This window comes from Schistocerca americana, chromosome 2 (assembly GCF_021461395.2).
Source record: "Schistocerca americana isolate TAMUIC-IGC-003095 chromosome 2, iqSchAmer2.1, whole genome shotgun sequence".
Taxonomy (NCBI): Eukaryota; Metazoa; Arthropoda; class Insecta; order Orthoptera; family Acrididae; genus Schistocerca; species Schistocerca americana.
Window position 1 is genome coordinate 275577820 of NC_060120.1, and position 25544 is coordinate 275603363.

General features: G+C 37.8%; 1 long non-coding RNA gene across 1 annotated transcript; it reads right to left on the reverse strand.

The window, feature by feature from the left end:
• Nucleotides 1-9957: 9957 nt before the first annotated feature.
• On the reverse strand, nucleotides 9958-20814 carry LOC124596066. The gene is made up of 3 exons (XR_006978275.1): nucleotides 20709-20814; nucleotides 19426-19584; nucleotides 9958-10185 (listed from the first exon to the last, which is right to left on the reverse strand). It is a non-coding gene; the product is annotated as an uncharacterized LOC124596066 (long non-coding RNA).
• Between the last annotated feature and the right edge of the window lie 4730 nt (nucleotides 20815-25544).

The window sequence follows — 25544 nt, forward strand, 5'->3', positions numbered from 1 at the left end:
GTCAACAAAGTATTCATATATAAATTTAAATATATGTAGCAGCAATCTGAGCAGATAATGCCAAAACAGTATGTAGCATGCCGAATGACAGATTTTAAGCGAGTTACAAAAAATCAATAAATGGATAAATAAAGAAGAAATAAGTCATTTTTCAGCGCACAGCTGGCACAATACTCATAATGAAGGATTGCTCACCTGCTGCCATTCCCCACTTGTTACCAATCTGCAGAAGACTGGGACACTTAAGAGAAGTGGCTTCATCAACATTTCATGTCATTCTGATTGGTCGACATAGAGACATGTAAAGCTCTTTTCTTATTGTGGATACTCCCTCATATGTATCACTTAATGTGCCAGGTAGCTCCTTTGCAAGAACCCCTGCTACTTCCTTCTGGTGATATGTGTTGTCTTCTGTCCTCCTATGACCACAAACTTACACATGTGGTCACTGTGCATGTTGAATTCTACCAATGTAGCAAACAGCCACAGCAATCATATTGAGCTTGAGCAGCTGAGCTTCATAGCCTCAGTCATAAGTGTCAGTTTGTCACAACTAAGTGGAGCATACATTAGCAGAGGTTTTAAATATAGCGGGGTTGTTTGAGGTCTCTCGCACCACCAATTAGATGCTTGGAGTGATGTTGCTGTTTTTGACAGCAGGCAGTCCCGGTGCATGGAGCCTAGCACACTGGGGATAGAGGAGGTAACCACGGTACAAACAAGCCAACTGGGCCAATGCAGACAAACATTTCATTGGCAACAAGAATGGCAAATGCCACTTCCTTCTTGCCCCTCGTTTTGTACAGCATGATCAGGCTGTCTGTGCCAAGTGGTGGGCCTGTTGCCATGAATGTAAAGAAAAGTCACATAGCAGCAGTATGTCAATCGCTACAATGTCCCCTCTCAAGGAGGCATTGCAGGAATCAATGGACATTGACATTCATACTATTTTGTTGTTGTGTTCACTGTTGTCTGCAGACCAGAACAAACTTTTTCTTGAAGTGCCAGTGATAGACAATCCACTAATCCTACACGTCAACATGGGGACTGCCATGGCCCCACTCAGCTCACAGATGTATGTCAGGCACCATCGGCACCAGTTGGTAAGCTATAACAAACAGCAGATTTTTATTCTTAGCCAATTCATGGCAGACACAATTTACAGTTCTGTAGTCCCTTCTGTTATGTACTTTGTGGTTAATGATGTAAGTATTGAAAATCTGTTTGGGTTAGATGTCTTTGCTAGTTTTGGTTTTCTGTTGTGGATGCTGTTCGTCAGTTGTCAGATCAAGTGCCACATCAAGAATGGGATCCCTTGTGTTCTGAGTTTACAGATCAGTTTGTTCCAGGGTTAGGTTGTGCAAACAATTACACCACACACATCACCCTCAAGCTCTGCCCTCTGTTTTTTTCGATGTGGCCCATACCAATTGCTTTACACGGCTTGGTGAAGACAGAGCTGGATTGCTTAATCTCAGTGCAAGTGATCTGACCACTTTCCTCAAGTGACTGTAAGGAAGCTGTCTGGTCAGCTTCAGCTCTTTGACGATTTCGAGGTCAGTATTAAGGTACAGGTTGTCATAGATGCTTACCACCTGCTTTGCCCGAGGAGCTGCTCGCAAAGTTGGCCGGGGTTAATGTGACTTTCAGACTCTATCAATGTCAACAGCTCATGTCTTGGGTCATTAGTGCACCTGCCATCTTTCAACCTTAATAAAAATAGGTTACAACAGTTGTCCTGCACTGCATTAATTTCCGTCATGATATCGCTGTGACAGGTGCTATCACAGAGGATCACCTATGCAACCTGCACTCTTTGTTTACTATTCTACAGGGTGTAAGCCTCACATGCAATCTCATTAAGTCTCACTTTTTCTAGTGTTCCGTTGTTTGTTTGGGTCATGAAATTTTGCAGCAGGGTGTGTTTTTATTTATTTCGTGTTCCATAGATCCATATGGGAACATATCCCTGCATATAGAACGAGTCAAGGTTTTTTACAGATTATTGTTTTGTGCACGGATACATTGATCTTATCATTAGATTAAAGAAACTGTGAAGTTTAGCATATACCCTTACATATTAGTTAAGATACAGGACATCTGAAAGAATACACAGTCATACATAAATTTGGGTATGGTTCTTAAGCTATACAGGCGTCATATACAGACATACATAAATTTGGGTATTGTATTAAGTTACACTGTACTTACAGAGTATGATTAATCAGTTGTAGAGGTCACATTGTAAGGTTTAAGCACAAACAAGAGATTCTATGCATTTTTGCTAAGAAATTCATCAATACTATAACAAGATTCATCTAAAAGGAACTGCTTCAGATTTTCTTTAAACTTTGGCATGTTTCCAACCAGTTCTTTAATGTTCAGTGGGAGGGCATTAAAAATCTTGGTGCCACTGTATAAAACCTCCTTCTGGACCATAATTTTCGTTATTAGCTCATAATAGATATCCAGTTTCCTTTGGGTGTTATAACTGTGGTATGAGCTACTGATTTTGAATAAGTTGCTAGTTTTTGAAACAAAGCATATCAGGGAAAAAATATATTGGGCAGGTGTTGTAAGGATTTGTAAAGCTCTAAACTGCACGAGTGCCTAGGATGTACTCCACACATAATTCTTATTGCTCGCTTCTGTGCATGGAACACTTTTTTTGCTATTGGTTGATTTCCCCAAAATATTATACCATAGGCCATAAGTTGGTGAAAATAGCCAAAATATGCAGTTTTTATTGTGCTCAATTACCTAGTGTCTGAAATTATTCTTAAGGCAAACATTGCTGAGCTTAGCCTTTTGCACAGATCTTGAATATGGTGGTGCCACTTCATTTTACTATCTATATGCAGACCCAAGAATTTGGAGGACTCAACCTTCAAAATCTTGTGCTCACCCATTTTTAGGTTCATTTCATTAGTAACATTTGTGTTAGAAGAGAAATGAATGCAATTTGTCATTTTAGGTTGACTGTAAGGCCACTGGTTTCAAACCAGTTTGTCAAATCTGCAAAAGCTTTATTTGCAGCCTCATTTGACACATTCCCTGAGAGATTATTAACTGATAATGTGGTGTTGTCAGCAAAAATGAGTATTTTCCCATATTCTGTACATAGTGCTAAGTCATTTATAAATATTAGAAAGAACAGTGGGCCCAATACTGAGCCTTGAGGTACTCCTGCAGTAATGGAGCCCCATTCTGAAGATACCTGGCCACCATGCAGTCCTTCCACGATTACTTTCTGCTTTCTACCACACAGATAGGATTCAAGCCACGTGCCTGCGGTTCCACCCATTCCTAGGGTCTTGGCTTTACTCAAGAGAACATGGTGACTTACACTGTCAAAAGATTTTGACAGGTAACAATGTGTTGCCACCATTAGAGCTTTGACACATCTGTCTAGTTTATGAACACTTCAAGCATTCCTCAGCAAAGTGATGTACTATTGCAAGTTTATTTCCAAAGCAGCTACTGTCACCCACCCCTTGCATCTGTTGCTTTGGAAAAGTGCTGCTGTTGTTTGCTCTGCAGCTCGTGAGTATGCTTTTGTGCAGTTTAAGAATAGTCTTCACTCTGTGCTGTGTCTTGCAACATTTCAACCTAGCAAAAATTTGGCTCTGGCCATGGATGTGTCCTAGTACTGGGTGGGGCAGTCCTGGCCCATTTCCATTTGGATAGCTCTGAACTTTCTATTGCAATTGTGTCGAAAACATTCAAGTCGGCTCAGAAACATTATTCTTCTGTCGAAAACATTCAAATCGATTCAGAAACATTATTCTCAGGTGGAAAAAGAAGCTCTTGCCATTGTCATAAAAAAATATTATCTGTTCTTGTAAGGTGCAAAATTTCGTTTGATTACCGACCATAAGCCCTCAGCTTCCTTGTTTAGCCTGTCAGTGTTCTTACTGGACAATGTTGCTCATCGACTTCAATATTGGACTCTGTTCTTGTCTTTGTACAGTTACGAGATCCATTTTCATCCCATGTCACAACATGCAAACGGGGATGCACTGTCCCAGCTCCCCAAGGGCCCTAACCCTTTGTTCGACCTGGAGAAACTGCTGTGTTGTCAAACGGATACAGAGAAGAGACACATGGTGGATGGCTTCCCCATCACCAGTTCCCATATTGCCTCTGCTATGGCAATGGATCCAGTGCTCTGGCAGGTCAAATGCATGATACAATGCGGATGGCCCAACTGTCTGCCTAGCAGGGCATTGGAGCCGTTTCATGATTTTGTGTGTTGTGCCATCACCTCTCCCTCTAGGATGGTGTTATTCTTCTGTTGATGGAAGGGTTTACTCCCCGCATCAGTATTCCAGTGCCTCTGCGATTGGAGGTCATCAGCTTCACCTATCACACAAAATTGTTGGTGCTCCATCATGTGTTTGGCCAGGCATCTGTCGGGAGGGGGAATACCTTGTCACACTTGCAGCAAGTGTTCAGGTTGTAGCGGTTCTGCCTGCTTTATTTTCTTTGTTTGCTGCCTGCTTCATTATAGGGTCTATGGTCAACCCACTGTTGTTTGTAGCAACCCACCAGTTGTTAAACCTACCGTGCACAGTGCACAGTGAACATAAATTGGGCCACTACAGCAGGGAGAGTGTGCACCAACATTCAAATGGCATGCCCAAAACTATCAGAAGCGGCTGCGAGGGGCAGCTTGTTCACCGACCACGTCACCACACCTGCTGTGCGCATGCAGCACTACACCAGTAACACCTGAAATGGATAGCTCTGAGCATTTCAGTCGATAAATGTGTTCAACAGATGTAAACTACTTTCACTGTATACTTGTCGATGTCATTCCATGGCCCAAGAAATATGTAAAGCACCATTTAGTGCTGCACTAAAATCACAGACACTTTCATTCTAAATAAAAATCTGTTTTCTCAATGTCGTGTATTTGAAATGCGTAATTATTTCTTGGAAATAAATACAAGGGTGACACCATTTTACATTTTTTATATCATTTGCATTGCTTCTGCTGTTTGTATAGTTCATAATTTTGATAACTGCAGTGTGTTTCTTGGAAACTTCTATTATCTGAAGATAGTTTCGTCAAAGGCTAAGACTGACATTCAGGAAAGTGGTCATCTTTGACCCAGTGAATTATCTCCCTGGTTGTTGACCTCCAATCTTCATTTTGGTGGCTGACACCCTTTTCTATACTTAAATGTTTCTCCAGTACAATCTTGCCATCCACAAATGGAGCACTGTGGTGTTCAAAAAGCCTGATCCCAAATTAGTGAAGGTTTTGTCTCCAAGTCTGCCATGCATACAGGTATTACACCTCCAGCCTGGTTCATAATCAAATACTCTGTGCCATATTCTTGCATGCTCCCAATACTCCAACTTCACCTACTAACTAGCTAGAAAAGAGCATCTCCCTGAATCTTCTACCACCATGAAATGGAACAGCATAATAATAATAACCCCCCACCACCACCATCACCCACCAACTATGTAATATATTTAGTCTGCTGCATGCCTTTCTCCTGGGAATGACCTCCATCCAAGTGTCCATCCATATGAACAGCCACCATCAAAAGTTAGCAGTGACAAGTCTGACCTGACAGTGGCAGAGCCTGCTATTAATGTTCTTGAGGGCTTGGCGGCATCAGCTAGTTTCTTGCCCTGTACCTACCTCTGCTATTGCTCCCACCACAATGTCCAACTACCCCCCCCCCCCCCTCCCCCATTATCAACAGCTTATTGTTTTCTGTTTCCTGCTTCATTTACATTAATATAGGTCTATCAGGCAGCAACATCACTGCTTTCTTAGCTGTCTCCCTTTCTCCACTTGCTTGTTCCTCTCTCTCCATGTGTGTGTGTGTGTGTGTGTGTACTTCACTATACTCATTTCAGATACTGTCTATAAGAAGACAAAAAAGAATTCTTGTTGTAACTGCATTCCCATCTCTATAAAAGTTGTAAATAACTTTCGATTCCCTGTATTTATCTCTGCCACCATCAAAATTTCAAAGAGTGTAGTCTAGTTAACTTTGTCAGAAGCTGTCTCTAAATTTACAAATGTGATAAATGTAGGTTTTCCTTTCTTCAACCTGCCTTTGATGATATCGTATCTTTTAGGGTCAGAACTGTCTCATGTATTCCTACATTTCTCCAGAAGTCAAATTGATCTTCACCAAGGTCAGCTTCTAGCAATTTTCCAATTCTTCTGTAAGTAACCTGTGTTAATATTTTGCAACAGTGGTTCGGTAGTACTCACACCTGTTAGCATCAGCCTTCCTTCGAACTGAAACTATTACATTCTTCCTGAACTCTAAGGTATTTTGCACACCAAGTGGAGTAGTTTTGTCATGGCTGGCTCTCCCTAGGACTTCAATAATCCCTGAGGGGATTTTTGTTCTGTTGTTGCAACCACAAAAACGCGTGATTTTTTTTCACAAGACACATTTCACTTTATTGAGGTAAAGCATCATCAGTGGTCTGTAATTAAGTTGTTTACATTTTGATTTGCTTTAAGATAAAAAAAGTTAGTTAAGAATATGTTGATTTGAGCTTAATGGTGATTTTAGCTTGATTTCTTGCTTACGTCAGGAAATTCCGCTGCTAGCACATCGTTGTTCTGCTAGCACATTGCTGTTTTTCTACATTAGACACTGATAATTTTTGTCTAATTTTTAGTTGTTCTGCAACACTATGCATTTCTTATATTTTTCACATCACACTTTTACTTGCACCACTGTTTTATGTTTGTACTTCTCAGAAGTACAAAAACAAACATAAAACAGTGGTATGCATAAAAGTGTGCTGTGAAAAACATAAGAAATTCTCAGAAGTACTGATGATGCTTTACCTCAATAAAACGAAATGCATCTGGTGAAAAAAATCATGCATTTTTGTAGTTGCAACGAAAGAACAAAAATACTCTCAAGAATTGTAAAGCAACTACGGACAATATAGCCACACAAATCAATAATTCTGATGGAATATCATCTCCTCCAGGGGTTTTGTTTCCACTTGGGTCTTACAGTGTTCTTTCAAAGTCTTCTCAAGGTATAATATCTCCCACGTTGGTTTCACCTTCTCTTTCTATATCTCATCATCTCTTTCTATTATATTCTCCAGAAGTTTGTTTATGTATATAGACTCTGTATATTCCATCCACTTCTCAGTTTTTTCCTTCTTTGCTTAGTACTGGCTTACCATCTGAACTCTTGATATCCATACAGTTGCTTCTCTGTTCTCCGAAGGTCTCTTTAATGTTCATATAGGCGGCCTATATCTTTCCCATAGTCACAAATGTTCCTACAGCAATGCATTTGTCCTCTAGTCATTCCTGTCATTCCTGCTTAGCCACTTAGCACTTTTTGTCAATCTATTTTTTTTTCATTTCTGTACTTTCTTTCACATGCTGCATTTTCTCCTTTTATCAGTTTAATTCAATTTGTTCTTTGTTATCAAAGGATTTTTATTGAGTCTTGTCCTTGTGTGTAGTTGATCCACAGCTGCCTTCACTACTGCATTTTTCAAAACCACCCATTTGTCTTCTATTTTGTTTGTCTCCTGTGTTTCAGTCAATCATTGCCTAATCCTCCCTTTGAAACTCTCACAACCTCTGGTTCTTTCAATTTAACCAGGTTCCATCCCATTAAGTCTCTGCTTTTGGCAACTGTTTCAGTTTCAATCAATAACCAATAAATTGTGGCTAGAGTCTGCATCTGAACCTGTAAATATTTTGAAGTTTTGGATCTGGTTTTGAAATCTCTGTTTTACCATTATACAATAGTCTGAAACTTTCCAGTGTCCCTGGCCTCTTCCGTGTATATATCCTTCTTTCATCATTCTTAAGCCAAGCATTAGCAGTGATTAAATTATCCTCTGTGCAAAATTCTACCCAGTGCCTTCCTCTTTCATTTCTTTCCCCCAGTCCATTTTCTCCTATTTTCCCTTCTCTTCATTTTCCCATTATCAAATCCCAGTCACCCATTTCAATTGATTTTGCTGTATCTCCTCATACATTCTTTTTTTACACCAACATCTTCCTAGTGGACTCAACAATCCATGGGCAGATAGGCCAGCTTGCTGCCCATGAAGTTCTAATATGTGGAGCAGAAAAGTACTGAGCTGGCCTGGCAAAATCTGCCACTCTGGCACTTAAGCATATACAGTTACCACACCATGGGCACTTACACTTGCTGCTCCGGCTCCAAAGATGGCAAGAAGCAGCGCTTTTCCATAATATCTCTGGGTTGATCCCTTATAAATAGCAACAGCTTCAGCCACAGAGTACCTGTCGTTGCCTACTGTCTACACTGAGAATGCCTCCAAGCCAGCTGTCAACCCAGTGTGGGCCATGGCCTCTGCTAGCACCTGGTCTATGGACTGCACCTAGTCCTAATGCTATGGGGGCTTGAACTGGTGCCTTCCAGCTGTGATCTACTGAAGGCTGATATCGACCAACTCCTGGGGGCCTACAAGGGGTATGTGATCCACAGCCTGCGCTGGAATGTTGTTGTTCTTTTTAGGGGAAGAGACCAAACAGCGAGGTCATCAGTCTCATCGGGTTAGGGAAGGAAGTCGGCCATGCCCTTTCAAAGGAACCATCCTGGCATTTGCCTGGAGCGATTTAGGGAAATCACGGAAAACCTAAATCAGGATGGGTGGACACGGGATTGAACTGTAGTCCTCCTGAATGCGAGTCCAGTGTGCTAACCACTGCGCCACCTTGCTCGGTTGCGATGGGATGCCTCCAGCCCCTAACTTACTGTGAGCTGCTGGCTGGCCACCACATTTATGCCTAACAGAGTGGCTAGTGTGCCTGTGAAACTGCTGCCACTGCACACCTGACATCTGCAGGCCTGCTCTGGCATTGACATTGCACCTTCACTGCGGCCATCTTTTCGGCCCGGCATCCTTTTGCTGGTGGCCATCTCCTTCAACCACATACTGAGTTGGGCAAGTACCACTGTGCAGGGTCCTCAAACACCAATGGGACACTGTGTGCTTTGCCTGTATGAATGCTGCTGAATAAAAATGTCGCTGTTATCACTGCATTTATGAGACCATGGTGGGTGAGGAACTGGTTCTTTCCTGACTCATGACATTTTAAATCTCTCTTTCATAACTGGAGCTAGTTCCGTATATACTTGTACTACTGTATTGGGCTTTGTGTCTGTTTTGGCTAAGACAATTCATTCTCCATGCTGTTTGTAGCAGCTTACCTGCATGCTTATTTTCTTATTCATTAGTAGGCTTATTCCTGTGTGACCGCTCTTTGATAACAATGTATTGACCTCCCCAGAAGTCCTGTTCTTCCTGCCATCACACTTTAATAATTACCGATATATATAACTTCAAACTGTATATTTCCCTTTATAAATTTTGTAACTTACCTAACGAATTAAGGGATTTAACTTTCAGTAACCCATTGGATGACAGCTCTGTTTTTCCTGATAACAATGTCCTGGTAGTTATCATAAGGAGACCTGAATGGGGAACTGTTTTACCTATGGAACATTTTACCCAGGAGGATGCTGTCATCATGAAACCGTAGAGTAGAGTTGCATGCCCTTGAGACAAAAGATGTCATCTCTAGTTTCCCTTTGCTTTCAGCCATTTGCAGTAACAGTACATCAAGATCATGTTGGCTAAGGTTAGAAGATCAGATAGTAGTACATCGTACATGAAGTTGCCCCTCTTCAGGAAGTACAGGTTAGTCTGACCCTTCACAGATAACCCTCTGTTTTGGTCGCACCTATAGTATAGTAATCTGTATCTTTGAGGCGCACCAGCCACTTCATCTCAGCAAACTCCATGGTTCATGGGGATGGAAGATTTCATACTATAGTCTTACATCTGTAGTCTTTTATATTTTTGAGACAAATTTTTATAACTTGTAAATCTTAAAGACTACAAAACTTGTAATGGACATTATTTTATGTGTATTTAAAGTCATTTCAGAATTATGCCAACACAATATTTCACAGGAAGTGATATCTACAGTATAATGCTGATATATGATGACATACATAAAAAATGCAAGATTTTATAATGAAGTGTAATTTTTTTATATTGAAGCACAAAACAAATTTTGGAAATGTACAAATACTTTCAAGCTTCTGAAATAACAGCCAGTAGATAGATTTCAGTAATATATTTTTTGTTACAATTCATCCTGGCAGTGTATTCTTGCAACTTCCTTCAACTCTGTAAAAGAGAAGACGTTCATTAGCACAACACTAATACATGCAACAGTCTGATAGTACATGTATTTTAATACTAATTTTTCCCCACAAATAAATCATAACTTTCTTTCTTATGAGAATCTACATAAATTTGCTCAAAATATATGTCACTGAGAGCTGAAAAATTAAGAGCCCTCTTCACATTTTAAAGTAGTAAAATAATCTAAAAAGAAAAATGTTTGCTTGGATAAATTTTTGAGCTATTAATTCATGGATTATATTCAACAGAGTCTGACCAAGGAAGAACCTGTTCCCTAAACCCCAATCTGAAGATGAACCTCCAATGACATGGAGCATAACAAGAAACTGTCAAAAACATATTAACAATTAATCATGATTGAATTGTCAAATAGTATTTGTGCTTGCACTGACCAAAATTTTAACACAGACCTTTTCTAGGGAAACTAAAATGGCATGGCATTAAAGGTCTTCCCCTTGTATGGTTGGTGACTTATATTAACAATAGAAAACAGATGGCCAATTAGCAAAAGGTATGGCATGAAGATTAAATTCAGAGAGGGGAAACATTAAATATGGTGTGCTGCAAGATAAAAGCTTGGCTTACTCCTGGTCTTAGTCTACATAAATGATTTACATGAGATTTTGGAGGACTATTTAAAAACTGTAATGTTTGCTAATGACACCTGTATGTTGATTAAGAGCCCAAACACATCAACACAACACAAAGTCAGGAGAATAATGGAACAAGTTTACAACTGGTTCACAGCTGACAACTTAGCCATAATCTTACCAAATTCACAGTATGTAATCCCAAACAAATAAAAATGATTTACAGCTACTGCCAGAGTAGAGAACAGTTGGTGTACACTGGACAAGGCTCAATGTGTGAAGTTCTTGGGCATCCAGATAGATAACAAGATGAAGTGGCATCAGCATTTTGATAAGTTAACCAAAGAGCTGAGTTCTGTCTGTATGCAGAAATCTCTCTTGCTGTGTTGACTTGCAGAAATGATCGGTACCTTACTTCCACTCAGTTTTGTCCTATGTCATAATCCCCTGGGGCACTGCAGCTATGGTGGAAAAAGTAATTATTCTGCAGAAGTGTGCAATACAAATATTATGTAAAGTTGACAACTGAACATCTTGCACAACCCTCTTCAGGGACCTAGTGATTATTACACTTACATTCCAACACATGTCCTCCCTATGGTATTTGTCGTTAATAACAAGAGGTTATTTAGGGCAACCTCAGAAATCCACAACTACAACAATAGAAGTAGAAATAATTTCCATACAGACTATGCATCCCTCTCTAGAAATCGTAATGGAATTCTAGGTTAGGGATATAGGTTACAAGTAAACACCAGGTAGGAAATTGGAAATCCCCAAACACTTAATACCTTATTAGTCACTCCTTCTACAATTTAACATAATACTTGGATTCAAGAAAGTAAATTCCATGTAACTCTAATATAAGATTGCCAGTTATACAGACTGCAGTATCTCAGTGTGGCACCCCTACACAATTTGACTGTGCTGCACCACACCAGCAGCTGTCTCACGATAAATCAGGTGCTGGAAAACAAACACAAGATTTCATGACCACGGCTGGTAAAAATAAGCATATTTACGGGCCGATTTACAGAAAGCATTGTGCAACATCACGGTGTCAGCATCACTCCAGACAGTGCCACAATCATGGACCTATTTCCTACGCTGGCCATGTACTGCCTGGAAACCGTTTGTGTATGCTTTCACCAGGCGTGTCTTCAACTAGCTGTCTGGTTCACAACCAGCCCATCATTCTGTGAGCTCCAACATGAGCTGTAAAATCAGCCAAACCAGCAGCATTGCCATTCACATGCAGGAGGGACTTTGCTAGCAGCAAAGCTCCATTAGCCACCACTCACATGCTGACCACAGCCTTGTTGGACACCACCTGACTTATATACTCAACCTGGTCAACAGTCACTAGCTGCTGCCATCACTCGCCACAGACCCTTGCTTCATCTCTCACTGAACCTTCTTACTGGTGAGTATAGTGTAACCTTATTTCTCATTGTTCAATGTCTAGAAGTGACTCTTTATTTCATTCTTGTCATTAAGCAGTGATTCTTTATTTTCCTATTACTCGTGTTCCATGTTTACTGATGTAATAAACTGTTGTTCATCACTGCCAGTGGCATATCAATATGTGTTCTCCCTTGTCATCACAGACATGAATCAGAGAGCTGATATTAGTCTGTTTGAAGTTACATAAGTGCTTTATTTGAAGCATGTTGCATGAGAAATATCACAACATAGCAGTGACTAGTGTAGTGAAATCAGGGGCAGGATGTAAAAATGTTGTAGACACCAACTATCAGACAAAATTAATGCAGGAAAATGACTTTGTCATCGGTATAATGGGTTCAAACAATATGACAAAAAATGAAGCAGCAGAATTTTTTACAAGCTAACAAAAGCAGAAACACAGTAGTTGCCACACTGCCTCATAGGCACGATCTAATTTTTAGTTCGTGTGTAAAGAAAGAAATTTGGAAAACAAACATTAAATTAAGGAAACTGTGTTCACAATACCCTAAGTGCCATTGACTGGATATAAGCAAGCTGCATTGAAATCTGTACATGAAGTATGGAATGCATTTGAACTATGGAGGGAAAAGGTTTGTTTGTGATTGTATGAATGAAATAATTAAAGAAAAAATTCTAAGGAACAGAACAGTCTATCAGTCTATCCTTCCAACAACAGTGAGGAAAACAAAATGAACAAGAATGAAGGATGAAAATAGAACACTGCTGACAATCTTAATTTAAACTAAAGTTATGTGATGCTGTAAATATGATTCCCAATTATCAAATCGTGAATACACCTTATCTAAAAATTTATCACCATAATGTGCAATCCCTATGTAATAAGATTGATGAAATTAATGTACTGTTAACAGATGAACTTAAAGATATCTCACTGTTATGCATTTCTGAGTAATGGCTTAACCCAGAATTAATCCAGAATACGAAAATAAACAAATTCATTTTGGCTTCTTATTACTACAGGAAATACAGCAAGCAAGGTGGGGTAGCAACCTACACAAAGGATAATGTATACTTCATTACCCTACCTGATTTAACTAGAACAAATGTTGAAAAGGATTATTAAATTGCAGCTGTAAAAATTACTCAGTACAATCTGGTTATTGCTACAGTTTACCAATCACCATCTGGAAATTTTGAACTGTTCTTGAACAAAATATAGTCATTTCTAAATAAAGTAAATAAAATGGTTTACGAGTTGATAATCTGTGGTGACTTCAATATTGATTTCCTCACAAATAGTGGAAATAGAGAGACCCCTTTGAACCTAGCAACATCCTATAATTTAAAGGTTGAAGTAAAAGCCGCTACCCTAGTAACAGAAACTTGCTAAACGGCTCTAGATTAGTTTCTGGTCAAGAAGAGTTTACAAAAAACACCACTAAAATTTTTCAACGCAGAGTTTATTGACCATCTTGCTCAAATATTAAGCATAAAAGTAAAAGGCAGTATTATTAACAACATGTCTTTCAGAACTTTGTAGAAGTTACAATCAGGTTAGTGTAAACTACTTCAACAACTTATTACAGAAAGAAAAATGGTCTGAAGCGTACAAAATTAATGATATAAATGAAAAATTCAACACTTTCGTTGATACATTAACCCATTTCTTTGAAATTGCATTCCCAATGAAAACATTTCCCATATGGGGAAACTCTAGAACAAATAGCTGGATCACAAGGGGAACATGGGTGTCATGCCAGAAGAAAACATTACTTCATGAAATATGTAACTCAAAAAATTCCTCTCCAGTAGTACGCACATACTATACTATAAAAATACTCCAAAATATTATGAAAAGTAATAAAAGCAGCAAAAATAATGCATAATGATGAATACATTTTGAATACATTTATAATTCAGCTAATAAATCAAAGGCTATGTGGAGTGTTATAAAAAAGATCTGGAGAATACAGACAACCTTGCAAAAATATAACGCTGTCACAAAAAAGTAACAAACCCCTTAGAAGTAGCCAACACATTTAACCATTTTTTTCACAGGTGTTGTTGATAATATGTTACAATCTAACTTTAAGAGCACCCAGGCAATGAATATAAAATAAGTGCATGTAGAGGATCAATGTACATCAGTTCTGTTTCACAAGATGAAGTAGCTAAAGCAATGAAAGGACTAAAAAGTTCCAACTCTGCAGGCATTGATGGTATACCTGCAACAATATTAAAGAAGAGTGCATCAAACCTAATTGAAATACACACTTATGTGACTGCTCACTTCAGGTAGGCACTTTCCCTGATGTATTGAAAACATCAAAAGTTGTTCCTGTATATAAAAAAGGTGAGAAAGATAATGTAAATAACTACAGACCCATCACAATTTCCTCCTGCATCTCTAAAGTATTAGAAAAACTTATGTGTGACAAACTTATGAAATTTATAAATAAAAACAACATCCTATGTAATGAACAACATGGATTCTGAAGTAACAGGTCAATGGCAATTGCTATTTATGAGTGAATCAGTTTCACCCTAAATCTGATGGACAAAAAACAGGAAGCAATAGGAGCATTTATTGACTTGTCAAAAGCTTTTGACATGGTGGATCATAAAATTCTGCTATCAAAGCTTGAAAGATATAGTATTTGAGGTCTGTCCAACAAATGGATCAGTTCCTTCCTGTCTAATCATAAGCAGATAGGGTGCATCAAGCACACAATATTGAACTAAAAATTGTATTTGAACACTTATCTGACTATAAACAAATTAAATGTGATGTACCCCAAGGATTAGTAATGGAATCCCTTCTGTTCCTTCTGTACATAAATGACCTAAACTTAAATGTTGATGCACATAAAACAATCATATTTGTAGATGACACCACAGTTCTACAAAAGGAGACAGCAATGAATGGTTACAGCAGACAGTAAACGTGGCCACGAAACAACTTAGCAGCTGGGCACAGAATAACCAGCTTGTAGTAAACAGCACTGCACTAAAATTCCACAAAGCTCCTAACAAGGACATGTTTAATCCCATTGGTCTCTGTCAATGGTAAACTAGTTGGTAACAGTACTGAAACCAAATTCTTATGACTTTGGCTGCAGGGCAACGTCAGATGGAATAGGCATATTGAATATCTCAATTCAGAACTGAGCAAAACATATTATCTTCTTTACTCATTGAAATCATGCTGTAGTGAGAAAACAGTAACGAATGTGTATCATGCCTACTTTCATTCTCATCTCAGATATGGAGTCACCTTCCAGGGAAACTCTAAAACAGCTAATAGCACTTTTAAACTACAAAAAAGGCCCATTAGAATTTTGTTTGGGTGCAAGCCTAGAGACTCTTGTAAACCTCTGTTTAAGAAATCTGGTATTCCTCCATTACCATGTGTATACATTATGGAAATTAAAATAAACGTAATGGGTAAGGAGTGCAGACTGCAAAAAAACTGTGATATACATGATCACTTTACCAGACAAAACAGAAACTTACATATAACTCAAATCAGCACAGTTTTGTGCCAAAAAGGTACTTTTCACATGGGAGTTAAGCTTTATAACAAACTTCCTGAAAACATAAAAACTATTACTGAGGTGAATACACTTGGAAAATCTCTAAAGTCATATTTACGGCATCACTGCTTTTACTTATTGAAGAATATTTAAATGTTTGAAGTGTGTTATACAAATACTTATGCATAAGTGTGTCATTGTAACCTTAAATACGTATGACTAGAAATGACTTTCAGCTGTATGTTTATAACTTAGCTCGTCCAATGTGTTATGCATAAGCTGCTATGAAGACAACAGGACCAATAAATATGATAACAACAACTTCTACATTTGGAGAAAAGAATATCGTGAGTTATTCTAAATGGTTATTCTTTCTTTACCACTGCTATCTTAATGTTTATGTGAATACATTGGTAGTTATCTAACAATACCAGTAATCTGCACAGCATAAGAATGGAGAGCTCTTTATATTGTCACTTATCATGCAGTTAACCTTGAATCTAGGACATCAGATAATTTGTAGAAAGAGTAGCAGTTTAAAAAATTAATTAATTAATTTAATGATATGGTTATAATAGGGAGAAACATTCCACGTAGGAAAAATATATCCAAAAACAAAGATGATGTGACTTACCAAATGAAAGTGCTGGCAGGTCAACAGACACACAAACAAACACAAACATACACACAAAATTCAAGCTTTCGCAACAAACCGTTGCCTCATCAGGAAAGAGGGAAGGAGAGGGAAAGACGAAAGGATGCGGGCTCTAAGGGAGAGGGTAAGGAGTCATTCCAATCCCGGGAGCGGAAAGACTTATCTTAGGGGGAAAAAAGGACGGGTATACACTCGCGCACACACACACACACACACACACACATATCCATCCCAATTTTTACTCACTCAGTATCAGTATGGGATGGATATGTGTGTGTGTGTGTGTGTGTGCGAGTGTATACCTGTCCTTTTTTCCCCCTAAGATAAGTCTTTCCGCTCCCGGGATTGGAATGACTCCTTACCCTCTCCCTTAGAGCCCGCATCCTTTCGTCTTTCCCTCTCCTTCCCTCTTTCCTTATGAGGCAACAGTTTGTTGCGAAAGCTTGAATTTTGTGTGTATGTTTGTGTTTGTTTGTGTGTCTGTCGACCTGCCAGCACTTTCATTTGGTAAGTCACATCATCTTTGTTTTTGGATATAATTAATTAATTTCATTTTTAATCTTCAAAGTTATCAAATTTCTTAGTTTGTATTTGCCAGCAGCTTGGTATAGACCTTTTCACAATAATAGAGAACACTGTTCTGAAAACCAGACAACAAAGTTTACATAAAAATTATTTTTATGTCTTGTCAAGGCCTTGTATTGGAGCTGCAAAAATTGCACTTCATGCACAACCGATTTTTATTATAAACCACAAATAGCATTAAGCAATAAACTTTTTGGAGCACTGCTTTATATGGATGCAATATGTGGGCAATGAGGAAGACAGAAAATTAACCATTAGATCAAATAAATAAATAAATAGAAGCTTTTGCAATAAACATTTATCTTCTTTAAATAATAGATAAGGGTAGCAGTAGGGTGGGGACACACACACACACAGAGAGAGAGAGAGAGAGAGAGAGAGAGAGAGAGAGAGAGAGAGAGACACTACATCCTAAAGTTAAAAAGCTGCTGTTTTCTCTTATTGCTAGTGGAATACTTTCCAAACCAGTCAAATCTCAACCAACATGATTTTCTTCTTCCACTCTGATGTTGGATGATTTCCAGCTTGCTGCCTTTTGTTACCTATCTTTGTCTACTCTGCTTGTGGGCATGGTTCAGCATCTTGTAGTACTGACTCTATCCTGGAGTCTCTAAGATCTACTTCACATTAGGTTATGTGCTTATATGATAGTAAATGATTATAATTACCACTTATAATGGAAGGATTAAATGTAACGAATCACTTTGTTACTGAGGCTACAAGGAATCATTCATTTGGCAATGAAGGGAAGTTTGGTGCGGTAAAAGGTGTAGGAGACCAAGATTTGAATACAGTAAGCAGGCTCAAATGGATGTAGATCACAGTAATCGCACAGAGTTGAGAAGACTTGTACAAAATGGACTAATGTGGAGAGGTGCACCAAATCAATCATTGGTGTAAAGACTACAACAACAAAATTTAAAAGTATGTCTATGAACATGATCTGCTAGGGATATAAAAGTGTTACTACATGAACATAATCCAAATCTTGGAAAGTTTTATGGAAGTAACAACTTACATCCTTATCTTTGTTGATAATCGAATGGTGGTTGATAGCAGAGAATTTTAATTTTTAAAGAATGCTGAGTGAAACTGTCACTCTACACACAGTCTCCATTTCATGTTTGCTTCAGGCAAAGACAGGTTAGATGGCTTATCAAAGTATTTTGCACACTGTGGTTACTCCCTATTGATACCTTGACCAGTTATGTAATAATTTAGATAATAAAAGACAGTGTTCCAAATGATTGAGAATCATCACTATTCTCTTCCATTTCTTCTCTGAATTCAGATTTTGATCCTCTGCTGGCATCTTTGAGAGTGTTCTGGTGTTGTCAGCAGGCCTACCACATGAATTACCACCAGAAGGTTCCTGAAGGGTTTAAATGTTAAGTTGATACAAGTAGAACTGGAAACTAATAGAGGATAATGATCTAAAAGATTTGGGTGTGTACTTTAGATCCAATGCTCCTTGAATTCATGACTTTGAGTCCAAAGGCATACCTATGTCCACACCAGTATAAATACTCTTCAGACCTATTTCACTGCATGACACCAGGTAATACTTACCAATATTAGCAACTTTGTATCCTATTCCATTCACATACTGAGTGAGTAAAAATTACTGTCTGCATGTGCTCTAATCTCACCTGACTTGTTGTAATGATCCCATCCATGAAATATATAACAGTGAGACCATTCTGCTCCCATCAGTTCTTTCAGTACCAGTTTTCTAAATTTAACAAACAGGTTTTCATGAGGATAGTCACCTTTCTTCCAAAGAGTTCCATTTAAATTCCATTAATATCTCCGCTACATTTTCACATAGGTTATGACAGCCTTTTGTGAGCACAGAAGAACATCTCTGAAGCTGATAAATGTCTAGTGCTGTGCCTATTTTATATGGGCATCAAACACTGGGGTACTGCTCTACATTTGGCCACAGTAGCAATTTGTATGCAATCAATTGCTTATTGGAGTTATTTTGACTTAGAACTGTAGTTAGTTATTATTAACTGCTGTAGTCTTACACTAACTGAAATCTACCATTTATGGCCTCCACCGAATGTTGTGTTACCCTAGACTGCACATATATTAGCTGGTCTGCTTGCTCTCTCTTGTGCAGTTTTATGAAGACATCTGAAATTTATCTCATTGTCCAGTTCCTGATAAACAAATATAGCTCATAATAGTCACATTCTGCTATCTAGTTTAAATACGTTGGCAATGGCATTGATATAATAACTGTAAGATGCATGCAGAGTTACATTACTACTTTTCATAGGTAAATCTTCATCTGCAAACAGCCTGCCTAGCACTGACAGAATAGAACACAATCTTCAATTATCTTTTAGTATGTGGGAATGAATACAAATCTAGTGTCAAATACAAAAGTACATAACTAATATTTCATATGCTTTTTAATTCTTACCAACATTATTTATACAGCTGAAAGACTTTAGTCGACAGGGATTACCAAATAGGCGAGGGGGATTTATCCCATCAGTTGCACATATTGGCCTGTACTCTAATGTGCAAAAGCTGGGGCAATTGTTTTCTGCACACAATGAAGAAGAAAGGAAAACTATGCCTGTAAACAGACAAATACCACATACTTTACTACCGTACAAGCGGAAGGCAATACTTTATAATAACAGATATGGTATGTAAAACTGTTATGTGACTGAAGATATTTTCAGTTTTTGTCATTTAGCGGAATGAAAATAAGGAAAAATTCAGTCTAAAATCTGATTACTGATATAAGATTTGTGATATGCATAGTGATGAGAAAGATGCAGTCATTACTTACTACAGACTTTACATGTCCATTAAAAAAAGTTGATTCTTTCTTTCTTGCACAAAATTGTTGCTGTTCATCTGGTGTAAAAGAATTAAAAATAAATAAAACAGAAAGGAATATAGATGACCCCCTCACTTTATACCGTTAATTTTTTTGTCATTCTTCCTAATTTGTTAGCTCATTACTATTTGTCTTGTAGATATGAATAACTTTCACACAAAATATAATTCAGATGCAGAAGACAATTAATAGCTATTTGTATTTACAAAATCAACTGTAATCTCCATATACTTAGGGCACTGAGCTGTTACCAGGCACATATGTACGATTTAGAGCTTGTAGCTTAGCTGTAGGATAATTTGCTTTTTCTGAAGGTAACAGAGCTTGGGGTAAAGTGGATGTGTATGTTTATTTGCTTGTTTGTGCTGGAGAGAGACATTTCCAAAAACTAAGCTTCTAGTTTCAATTATTGTTTATGCCCCTTTAACCACTCAATACTGAAACCAAATGGTAAATGTATATCTTTATTCTTTACATTATTTGTCTCCCACTGAACACTTGATCAAATGTGTATTGCTTCATTAATATTTGCAAGAGTACACCAATAATTTGCAAATAATAACTAATATCATATTGTAAGAATGGAGGACTATTCACAATGAGCATTGCTATATACCATGATACTAATAATAACACATTCTCCTCTACCCTAAATAATTAAATATTTTTATTTAAAAAAATTTGTTCATTATAACATTGTGAGGCTAATATGATATATTTTTAATGTTACTATGAATTCAGAGCAGTTTTAATCACGCTGATAAATGAATTTAAAAAATGATGAAAGGGCTGTAATTTGAAACTAATTATATTTAAATCATAATTTGAATATTATATTTATCTAAAACCAGCACCAATTAGAAACAGGATAAGATGCAGTTTCATATTGACTCTCACAGTTTGCCTGAAATGAGCTAATGTAGATCTTTCTCACACACAGTGAACTGATTTTGTAAGATGTGATAAACTGTTAAACTGTTGCTTATGATAAGCAGTTATCTCTTCTGGTCCATTAACAATCTTTCCAAAGATGATAACTGGATGTATTGACAAGATAACTGTCTTCATAATGTGCTGAGGCAGCAGCTTCATATCTAATGGCATGTTATAGACATGAAATGTATTAAGGTCAACTGCCTGATATTTTTCTTGTCCTTTGATTTAAAACTGTGAACATTTATGTTCAGAATAGTCATTGTTAGCAAATCTTAATCATTCACCGATCATGACTAGATAGATTGCTCAGTATTACAGTATTATGAATATGCATACAAAAAAACATTAGTACTTCAATAAAAAGATGAGTGATTGGCATGTGGGTTAATACTATGAAAATGAGCATTTAATGGCTGTCTTAACTAAAAGAGGCAACATAATTTAGGAGTATTTAGTGACATATTCTAATTATTCCAAATGTCTTTTCTGTGATAATAATGTAAAAAGAGTCACTAGTTTTACATTTGCTCTGAACTCCTTCAGTGTCTATGATCGTATTGTAGTATGCATCACAGTAAAGTTTTTCAGCGCTACTACTGGAAGTCTGTTATATGTTTTGGATCACTGGCAAATTGCAGTGTCCATGTTTCACTTTCTCATGTATTCAGACTATGGATTTCAAGCCTCAGCTAATAGGTTCCATTAAAAGAAAGTTCTTTATACATAATTAAGGTAGACTGAACATTGCTATTACCCCTAGCTGGACGAAGATGGTCTTCAGTGATCCAATTCCTTACAAGACGATAAAATTTTAACTGCTTTCTCTTATATTAGAAGAACACTCTTGAAATCTGCTGAGAGCCCTCACAACTGTAATTTATAACATATGTGACTGTGAAAGAAGGCACGGTACAGCTGGTAGTATGAACCAAAACAAGGAAAAAAATGTGAGTAAACATAGGCTCTAAATTGCAAACATCTGTTAAGTGTTGTCATTGTGAACAGTTTTCACAGTTCTGAGTAAGTGGAGCATGGAACTAGTTTGTGTTTTGATAAGTTTGTGAAATGGTTTAACACTGTAGTTTTACCTTTGCACTTACCATCATAACAGAAACCTATTATTACCCATGAGAAATGGCAGACACGATCATCTGTTATGATCAGACAAATCGATGCAACTGCTGAGCCTGTGTTGTCTATGCTGATAAATATCTAGACTGCATGGTACCATCTCCACAATTATTCAGCAGTCGTTTCCAGCCACTCAGGCAACAATGGATCGTAGCAGTCCTCTCACTATTTGTACTTTTGTCATGGAAGAGCGAGTATTGGAACAACTGGAAAAAGTTCCTGGTATGCAGGGAATTTCAGCATCTATCGAGGTTAGTTGTCCTCTGGTCTGAGAGACACTGCATGAACAGTTGTTATATACCCATATCATGCACAATGTGTCCAGGTCTTTCAACCACATGATTAGCCTGCTAGAATGCAGTTCTGCCAGGCTGTTGCAAAGATGTGGTGCAGAGCCACTTTTCACGACAAAGATACCTTTCACAGATGAAGCTAGTTTTACATGAGAGAGGATTGTCAATTTTCACAACCAACAAGTATGGGCTGTTGCACTTGAAGAATCAAGGCATCAGCACTTACAATTAATGTACAGGTGAAAATTTTTGGCTATATACCAATAGGACTTTACATACCAAGGTATGTCTTGCCTCTGTTTCAAATCAATATACCAGAAAATTCTTATCAACTAAACCTTTGCCATCAGGAAAGTTATTATTGTTACTAAAATGTTTTTTAAGCAAGAGCAAAAATAAGTACAGTTTTCTGTTTACATCAGACTAGGTATACTTTTTGTTTAAGAGATCCACAGTGAGATCCTCAAGGATGTAACAAAAGTCATAAAACAAGAAAACATCACACTTAATAACAGAAAAAAGATATGATAATGTTTCTTCCAAAGATCCTAAATGAAATTATCCTCATAGATATGGAATACGTCACAAAAATCTTAAACATATTTTAATTCTAAAAAAAAAATAAATAAAAAAAAAAAAAAAATAAATAAATAAATCACTAAATTTGTATTGGGGTGCATATGTTAACTCTCATGCTATTGTAGCCATGCATCATCATTAAAGAGAAATTGTATTTATAACATTCACAGTATATTTATTCCCTCATAGAGGTCTGTTGTAAATAACCCACTTCATTTCAAAAGGAGCAATGATATACATAATTACAGTACCAAAAGGAAAATGATATTCATAACTCCAGCATAAGCACAAAAAAGGATGCACAGTGGTACAACTAAAATTTTTGATAGCTTACCCAGTGATATGAAATGTCTGAGAGACAGCAAAGCAAAATTTGAAAACAAACAGAAAAAATTTCCCCTTGACAATTGCATCAATTCCACAGAAGATTTTTGTCATTTTAATGTGTGGAAGGTGGCAAGTAGGATTTATTTATTTATTAAGCATCCATTCATCAAATCCGTGATATAGGATATAGCATATTTGGTACTACTTAATAGAAAGAAGGAAATAATTAAAATTTATGTGAACAGATATTCACATACAAAAATCAATCAATGGAAAACCCAGGATGGAATGTAACAATATTAGAGAAGGAAAGTTGCTACTCACCATATAGCTGAGATGCTGGGTCACGATAGGCACAACAAAAAAAATCATACAATTATAGCTTTTGGCCAGTAAGGCCTTTGTCAACAATAGACATACGCACAAGCACACACACACACACACACACACACACACACACACACACACATGTGTTTGTGTAAGTGTGTGTGTATGTGTGTCTGTTGTTGAAAGCTATAATTGTGTGAATCTTTTTGTTGTGCCTATTGCAACTCAGTATCTCCTCTATACGGCGAGTAGCAACTTTCCTTCTCTAATATTGTTACTGTGTTCACATACAGTGTGATAGCACTTATCTTTCAAATGTGTCTTTTCTTTTTTGCCAGTTTGCAGTTGTCCATTTTCCCGGAGACTTTTGTTTGCATACTCACTGTGAAGGTCCAATTTTTGCCTGGTGTCATATGTTTGGATGCTTGATTTGTACATACAAAGTTGTTTTTAGCCTCTGAAATTTTCTTTGTGTAACTAACTACCTCAAGAATCTACAGGCATGGCAAAGGTAGCACCTGGAGTGCTTTCAAAAGAATTTCAAAAGTCTCTCGGTGCAGTATTTTCTGTTGCCCTTATGTTCCTTTTATGCTATGAAACAGCTTTTTGTATATTGGCAAGTTGCCCTGAAAAAAAAAATTATCCTACATGACAGCAGCGATTTTGCTTGGTCATAATATGCATTTTCAATGCTTCTTTTGTTGTACACCAAGCAAGTATGTTTATGCCATAACATATGGAGGCTTAGTTTCTTGGTGATGTAATTGATATGTGTGTTCCACCTCATGTTATCCTGATTTCAAATTCCTAGAAATTTTGTTGCATTTGCAATTTATAATTGCAACAGATTGTAAACTCACATCTATATATTTAATAATAATAATGAAAAAACAAATAACTTATAAAAGTGTGTTCCTTAAAAATGGGCATCTTCATGAATCAGTCATCATCATCAGTTTTCTGCAGTATTAACAGCTCCTATGCATCTACATTTCCTGTGATCTATAGCTTCCTTTCTAATGTCACTGTGACAGCCTCAGACAGCAGCGCAGCAACTGCTGATAACACGGTCAACAGGCCGACATTTGTATGCACATGCCCCCACACAAAAGTACCATTAGGCCAAAGTACAGGAATGATGCAAAGTTGACAGGTACACAGAACACAAAGAGGGACACTAGTGTTGCTATTACTCTATGGGTCAAGCACAATGTGCGCTCCCTACTGTTGCATACGTAAATCGGACAGCCGCCACTCGTTCACTACATTTCTCATGCCTACAAATTAAATTGCATCCATGAGACAAGAGAACACTCGCACACTCAGCCAGACACACGTCCATTGCCTTCCATGGCAACAAGTCTGTACTGTGCGCTCAATCACTGAGGAGTGTATATCCTCTGGGATCACTGGTTGAGCTGTCCAATGCGGCGACCCACACGGACATTTACAATGTAATTATTATAACTATTTGGTGTATGTATATTGCTGTGAATAAATGTGTTGTGCATAACCATGTCTATTTAATTACAACAGGTCTGAAAGCAGTAAAGAACCACACATTGCTCACTTCAGTGGTGACCCCAACATGACCATCTGCAGGCAAAAACATATATATGCTGACAGACTTGATCGGCCTGAGTGACCAGGAGTCATGAGCAGACTCCCTTTTGAACATTTCTGTGCTCCCTCTTAGTCTTGGGAGACAATATTTGGACCTAGAATGTTTATTTTTTTTGTGTTTGTGTGTTTTATTTGCATGCTTCTCGGTACTTTTACTGTGCCTCTTTTGCGGGAGAATGTAGGGCACTAGTACAATGACGACTATGGAGGATCTCCAATGGCAACTAGTAGAGCCGATGGTGTGTAATCAGTTGCTGGAAAGCGATCTGGTGGCAAGACCCACCACTGGAGCATCAACCAGCGCCAGACATGTGTCGGCTAGGATGCCCCCTTTTGGCCCTGTGACCCATTCATGTGGTTTAGCCAAGTGGAGGCAGTTTTTGTAAGTAACAATATCACACGTGACCTCATGAAATTTGGACATGTGGTGAGCCAACTGATCCATAATTACGCGGCGAAGTAAGGGACATAATA